At 41.5% G+C, this 7481-nt stretch overlaps 1 long non-coding RNA gene across 1 annotated transcript; it reads left to right on the forward strand.

Moving 5' to 3' along the window:
* The first annotated feature begins 325 nt into the window (after positions 1–325).
* On the forward strand, positions 326–2572 carry LOC102490234 (uncharacterized). Its single transcript, XR_333241.1, has 3 exons — positions 326–386; positions 1504–1631; positions 2482–2572. It is a non-coding gene; the product is annotated as an uncharacterized LOC102490234 (long non-coding RNA).
* Positions 2573–7481: the final 4909 nt, after the last annotated feature.

Raw genomic sequence — 7481 nt, forward strand, 5'->3', positions numbered from 1 at the left:
TTTTTATACAAAACTATATACTCCTCCACTGTGCAATAGAATATTCACTAATTCTGTGTGGCTATTTAAATTTAAATTAACTAAAAAGATTAAAAATAAGTAAAAGACCTAGTTTCTACAAAAATTAATTCCTCAGTTGCACTGTCTACAATATCTCAAGCGCTCAATAGCCACATGTGGCTACTGGCACAGGTGTATTCCCATCGTCATAGGAAGTTCTTTGAGACAGTGCTAACAATGGCTCAGTGGAATTTGGAAGAGAGAACACGGTCTTCTGAGTCTTATGGGCATGGATCCAAATCTCACTCCTCCTACTAAGTAGCTGGATGATTTGGGGGAAATCATTTGCCTTCCCTAAAGGCTTAGTTCCTGCATCTGTTAATGGGGTAATTCTAGCTGCATGGCAGGGGAGTTGTGAGGAGTAAATGAGATGGTCCTTCTGAGAGCACCTGGCATTAAGTGCTTAATCAATGTTAACCTTCCTTCCTTCTTCTGCTCCTCCTGCCAAACAGCCTATTTCTCTCTCTCTCTCTCTCTCTCTCTCTCTCTCTCTTTTTTGGAGAGAGATTTTTGCTATAGGACATGTGTGCTATGGGACAGTTTTGTTTCTTCCATACACATTGCCTTGTGTCTCACTCCTCCACGCTCTCAGTTATTGAGAAAAAAGAAATGAATGGCTTTGTCACGATCAGTATTATTTGTTACTTAATAAGACACTTAAGTTTCAAATGAACAATTACATTATAAATCATTCATTATCAAATTTTAGTGGGGATCAAAATCACCTGGCAGGATTGTTAAACTAGATTGCTGGGCTTGTACCCAGAGTTTCAAGTTCTGTAGGAGGTTGGGCAAAGGCAGGTCTTTGGATGTGCATCCAACTTCCCAGGTGCTGGTAGGCAGCATCCTTGAGTAGTGGGAGCTGAAACACCTTTATAGGCAAAGACCAAGTTGTCGGTATCCTTGGGTGATACTGATATATTCTTGTGTCCACAGCACATTCATTTTTTCTTGGAGAGGTTTTTGCTATAGGGCGCATGCACTCACCAGAAAGAGAGAAACAGAGAGTCAAAAAAAGCGAGAAATCACCCCCCAGGGGGGATGGCCATGCTGCAATCCCTTCTCTTCCATTCTTCTCTTGGGATCTTGGGCATGCACTCACACATGCTCGGCATGAGTTTAAGCCACTGGGTCCAGGACTTGAACTGCGATCGACTACATGGGAGTCCAGCAACATAGCCATTACGCCAACTGCTGGTCCCCACAGCACATTTTTGAGAGTATGAGAGGTTTTTTTATTACATTATAAAAAAGAATTTTTTTTTATGGATAACAAACATATCCTGAATTTTCCAGTGACCGAAATTTCCTTTTACCAGGTTTCCATGTTTTAGAGTACAGTTTATTATTCCGCATAGAGAAACTTACTAAAATCAGTAAAAGAATCCTAGCACTGAAGCCCCCCCATGCTCACCATTATCTTTACATGGCTCATGTCTCTAGGCTGTGCAAGGTCACAGAAGCATGTGCACCCTCGGGCCCTGAGAGCCAGGCACTGGCAGGAATGGTGTGGATTGTGAAGGCGTATGAACTACAGTATTATGGGTGGCAACCCAGAGACACCCACAACAGTAAGTCTACCTTTTTAGAAGACACACACTCCTTTGGGGTCTCCCCAGGACAATGCATTTCAACTCAAACTACTGTATACACTTCATGGACTCTACAAAACCCATCAGGTAGTCTTAGAAGTCCATGAGCCCGGACTACAAACTGTGGATGTACACATCTACCAGGTCCCCATTTCCTCCTGCTATTGAAAATCTGCAGCAGATCCTTCCTGGTATTCTCCTCACACCTAGCCCTTACACGTGACCCGTTTAAGAATTTGTTTTTATTATAATAGCATTGCAGTAAATAAAGTGATTTCATTCTCAAAATAAAGCTGATTTGACTCATGCCTATTATGGATCATAGATGACCACCTCAAAGCCAAGTGCAGCATTAATGTTGGCGCCTGCTTCTGCACTCATGCTTACAATCCCATTATTACCGAGCTATTTCCAGAACAGGCAACATCTAACTTTTGACCCAATGTTTTACAAACTGGGTTCTCTGGAGGTTATGGGACATACATAGGAATCGGGAAGTTCCTGTGTTTGAGAAATAGTGGACTGATGGAGCCCTAGCAAAACCAAAGCCCTATTGGTGGTTTTCACAGGTGGTATTTGAGTGGAATAATTCTTTTCTGTTGAAGATAATAGTATTGCTGGGCTTTACTTGTTAAATACTCCAGTGCTCTGGAGTCATGGTGTTAACCAAAACCATTGGCAAACATTTTCAAATCTCCCATGGGGGCAGTACTGCTCACTTTTGGGTGAGAACCTTTGAAGACCTATAGACCATCAGGTTTGCATGTATAGCCTGATCTTCGCCCTTTCTGTTGTTATAATCCCTATTCCTCTTTCCTGTTACTCCCAGGCTACCTCGCAGAAACGCATCATAGCTCATCTTCAGGGCGTGTTTTGTAGACAATCTTCACGGTCTACCATTTGGCCTGTAGAGGGCAGCAGCACCAACAACTTCCTGGTTGCATTTTAAGTAAGTGTGCAATGGCATCTTTCTGTGTTCCTTCTGTCCCTCTTCTCACCTTGCTCTTCTTTTTGGCAGTCACATCTAAAAGAGGTAATTTCAAATTGCCCCTGTTGCTCTGGCAGCTGATGTCCAGGACAGCAACAGAGTGCTGGCTGGAACCTGCCTGTCCTTTCAGCATGGGTTGTGGGGAATGTGCCTCTCTCCACAGCCAGGACATCTGGTAATGCTCAGTGACTGTAGGAGGTGGCTGTCTGGGAAGCCTGTGCCTACTGCCCACTTCTCAGACTTCGCTCACATATATCCTCTATGGCTTTCTTGCCCCCAAAATGCCTCTTCCCAGAAGAATCTGAGTCAGTTTCTTGTCATTAGATTAGTTCCTGCCCAGTTAAGGCTGACATCAATGCTGCTGATAGAAAAGATTACATTGGATGGTGGGAAAAGTCATGACAATTTTTGGATAGAAAAACACGTTGTGATATCTTCCGATGACCCAGTAATTCTTATCCCTACCCTAACAGGCAAAGGTCAATAATGAACACCTGGAGAGAATGCTGTCTGGCCAAGCAGAAGAGATAGCTCTATTTTGGCAACTCATATCCTCATCCACTCTAACCTACATAAAACAATTCTTTTGAGGTTATAGATTGGGAAAGTGAGGCACAGGGAGTTTTAACTCGCCCAGCCAGTAAGTCGCAGAGCTGGGATTTAAACTCATCTGGCTTCTTAATCACCTTTGTGGTTGCTTATTCTATAGGACAAGTCATGTATTTGTAATGCATTTGTCATCCTCTGCAGACTGTGCAGACATTGAGGACAGGGACTGGGGTTTATTCTCCTCAGTACCCCGGGGCTAAGTCCTTGTATCAGGTGCAATGCAGGTCCTATATGCATGAATAAAGATAAGGTGTTCTATCTGGTCACTTGGAAAAACCTGAAGACGTAGTAGACTCCTTTTAGTGCCAGTTACAATTTCCATAGGGATCAGGGCCTTGGGCTAAACTTTTTTTTTTTTTTTTTTTTTTTTTTTTTTTTTTTTTTTTTTTTTTTTTTTCCCCATCCAGCACTGCTGTGGGTTAATAGCCTACTGTCTTTAATAGGTAACTCTTTATTGCTGTCATCTGGGAAAGCATACTGGTGTGGTGGCAGGGGGCACCAAAGGATGGAGCTGTTTTATTCTACATGTAGTTTGAAAAAGCCTCCAGATATTTCTGATACACTCTTCAGGTGAAACTCTGAGTTGAGAATCACTGAGCTAGAGAGATACTAAAACAAAATTGTTGGCAATAGCCCAGGGATCGACTGGGAATTTGAAGATCCTTGGTATACTCAGGGTCTTCCTTTTACCTCTATTTTACCAATTTTTCTGTTGCTGTAACTGAATCCCACAGACTAGGTAATTTATAAAGAATAAAGATTAATTTAGCTAACAATTTTGGAGGTCCAAGTCAGGTGCCACATCTGGTGAGGGTCTTTTTGGTGGGTACTCTGCAGAATTCTGGGGTGGCACAGGGCATCCTATGGTGAGAGGGCAAGATTATTTGTTCACTTTGGTCTCTCTCCTCCTTCCTTTAAAGCCACCAACATTCAATCGTGGGGGTCTTTTCTTCATGATGTTATCTATTCCTGGTCACCTCCCAAAGACTCCATATTTCCATGTCATGGCGGGATTGTTTTCATCCTCTTATTACCATCACAATACCAACCGAACTTTAACACATCAGTTTTTCCAGGGACACATTCAAACAATAGTAACCTCTCAGTCTTTTATAAAGACTATCCCTATATCAGGCCAAAGGAAATGAGTAGTATTCCTTTTCTTGTGGAAACATTTTTTCTTTTTCTTTATTTCTCTGAAGTCCAGTGGAGCTGCTACTGCAATCGATTGTAATTTGAGTGAGCTCCTGAGATAAAACAGGGAAGTTAGAATGTTTACAACCTTCTCTGACCTGATTCTATTTGAAGGACATAGGTCATTAGCTTCTGGCAGTAGACAGAACTATATGTGTACATTCCAACAGTTTTGTGACCCAATTTGAACATAACATTTTTTTTTTCTTTTTGTGGTCCCTGAGGTGATTTGTATTTACTGGAAATTCTATTACTAAACCCCAGCAGCCAAAATATTTTTGCTCTTTCTACACATTTCTCACTAATTAGAACCAGCTATTATTCACTTTCTGGCTATAAACCTAATGGATTAACTTAAGCCTTTTTCCCTCCCATTAAAATTTTTTTTATTTAGAGATCCACCAGATGGAGTAATGGTTATGTTGCTGGACTCCCAGACCTGGTGGCTTAAAAAACTCATGCCAGGCACATGTGCATGTATGCCCAGAATCCGGAGAGGAGAATGGATGAGAAGAGATTGTGGTAGGGTCATTCCCATGGGGGGTGATTTCTTGTTTTTTTGTCTCTCTCTGTCTCTGTCTCTCCAACAAGTGTACACCCCCTATAACAAAATTCTCTATCAAAAATTTATTTTATTTTATTTTATTTTTCAGAGAGAATTTGCTATAGGGTGCATGCTCTTGCTGGAGAGACAGAAAGTGAGAAATCACCCCCAGGGTGGGGAGTGGCCATGCCACAATCCCTTCTTCTCTATTCTCTTTTTGAGATTTTGGGCATATATGCACATGTGCTCAGTGTCATTTTCAAGCTGTCAGGTCTGAGACTTCAACTATTGTTAGCCATGTGGAAGTCCAGTGACTCAACCACTGTGCCACAATTTAAGCCTTTTAAATGAGAAGACTTCTCATCACAGTTCTTTAGCTACTCTGTAAGTAAGTGGTAAATCCGCAACTCTAAGATTCGTGTATGTCATGATTGAATGTATAAAATATCCTTGACAACATGGGTTCCAAGGTGATGCATTTTGGCTATTGCAACAAGAACTGTTAACAAATTAAAAAAAAAAAAAAGATAATATCCAGTACTGCTTAGTAGTGTTATCTCAGAAAAATAAAATTGTCTATTTAGTCCTCATTTTCCTCACTTATAAATTAGGCTAGAACATGGCAATTAGATTTGTTCTTACATACCAATGTGATTGATTAGTAGTGGCTGCCTAAAAATGTGCTACTGAAAAGTAGAAAGAGAAATGGTGCTGAAATTGATTGTCAATGTCTGCCATGGGTGATGGAGCAGGAGAGGTAGAATTTATCAAGTGCTTGCATACTCTGGGTTTGCAGTGTCTGATGTCTGTTCCTGTAGAAATACACAGCATGCAATTAATATTCGAGCTAGCCCCAGAGACAAGCTGTCCAAGTAGAAGTTTAGTATTTCAGTATGCTCATAGCAGGTATAGATCACCAAGGTGATCCAAAAGATTTGGTAATTCTGGGGACTTTTTAATGTCCTATGTAAGCCTTACACCTAGACTGACCTAGAATCCTTTTTGGACATTGTTAATAACCAGGTGAGGCTTTTAGTTTCAAGTTGCCTGGTATATTGCAGGAAGAGGGAGGTGGGGGACTGAGATGACATCTTTGGTTTTTCTAATGTATACACAGTACTATTAGAAAGCTAAGACAGTATTATTAGAGTGCTAAAATAAATGACTAGGATGCCTGAAATTTTTAGGCTTATGTATTCAGACATCCCAATAAGGACCCATTGAAGAGGTTTTCTGAATCTTGTAACTTGTTCAAAATCCCATGAAGTGGGGACGAGGGAGCTAACATACAGTGAGCTTAGGACTCAGTATGAACCAGACACTTTATGGAGTTATGACTCAGTTAAGATGTCCAATGACCCCCCTGGGAGTAGTAATAGAGCAGTGTAGTTCCATAGGCCGGGGATTGGTAATGTAGTAGCCTGATTTGTGATAATTATATCTCGATATTAGAAGAGGATTATTCTTCAGCAGCAAATATTCATTGAGTAACTTCTATAGGATGAGGCCAAGAAAGTCAGTCTTCCTGACAGTGTGGACTCTGACCACAGCATGCTTTATATCAAGACCTCTATATGTTTGGCAGTTGTTTCTGCATTTGAACCCCAGTAACTTGGCATGTCAACTAGGGGGTGGGTTTTATTTATTTACTTTTTCTTTCAAACATTAATGTTGAAATGTTTTCAAGATGATTGCCTATATAAATAATTATAGGGGAATAAAAAAAGAGTGTTTATTTATTTAATTACCAGTGGGTGCATGCACCTGCCAGAGAGTAAAAGAGAGAGAGAAAGAGAAAGAGAGAGAGAGAAAGCAAAGCACTCTTCACTTAGGGCATGGCCACACTGTAATCTTTTTAAAAATCCATTTCTCCATCCTGTCAGGGTTCTGGGCATGCATGCACATGTTTCTGGTGTGTCTATCAGGCTTCCAAGGTCAGGATTTGAACTGTGGTTGGCTAGGTAGGATCTGGGTTCTTATGCATAGCACTTAACTACTGTGCTATGGCTTGGTCTGCTAGGGGGAAGTTGATGTTATTAAAGTTGGAAGTGCTTTTTTATTTTTTTGAGAGGTTTTTGCTATAGGGCGCGTGTGCTCGCCAGACAGACAGAGAGAGACAGAGAGACAGAAAACGAGAAATCACCTCCCAGGGGGGATGGCCTCGCCGCAATCCCTTCTCCTCCATTCTCCTCTTGGGATCTTGGGCACGCATGCACACGTGCACAGCGTGAGTTTAAGCCACCGGGTCCGGAACTCGAACCGCGGGAGACTACGTGGGAGTCCAGTGACATAGCCATTACACTAACTGCTGGTCCCTGGTTTTTGACTTTTTTACTTAGGTTTATCCTTAGGTGTCTTATACAACTTGAGGCTATGGTGAAAGGGATTCCTTTCTTTTTTTCTTTTTTTTTGAGAGATTTTCGCTATAGGGCGTGTGCGCTCGCCAGACAGAGAGACATAGAGACAGAAAGTGAGAAATCACCCCCCAGGGGGT

Source organism: Tupaia chinensis, unplaced genomic scaffold, assembly GCF_000334495.1.
Source record: "Tupaia chinensis unplaced genomic scaffold, TupChi_1.0 Scaffold000029_1, whole genome shotgun sequence".
In the NCBI taxonomy this organism is placed as follows: Eukaryota; Metazoa; Chordata; class Mammalia; order Scandentia; family Tupaiidae; genus Tupaia; species Tupaia belangeri.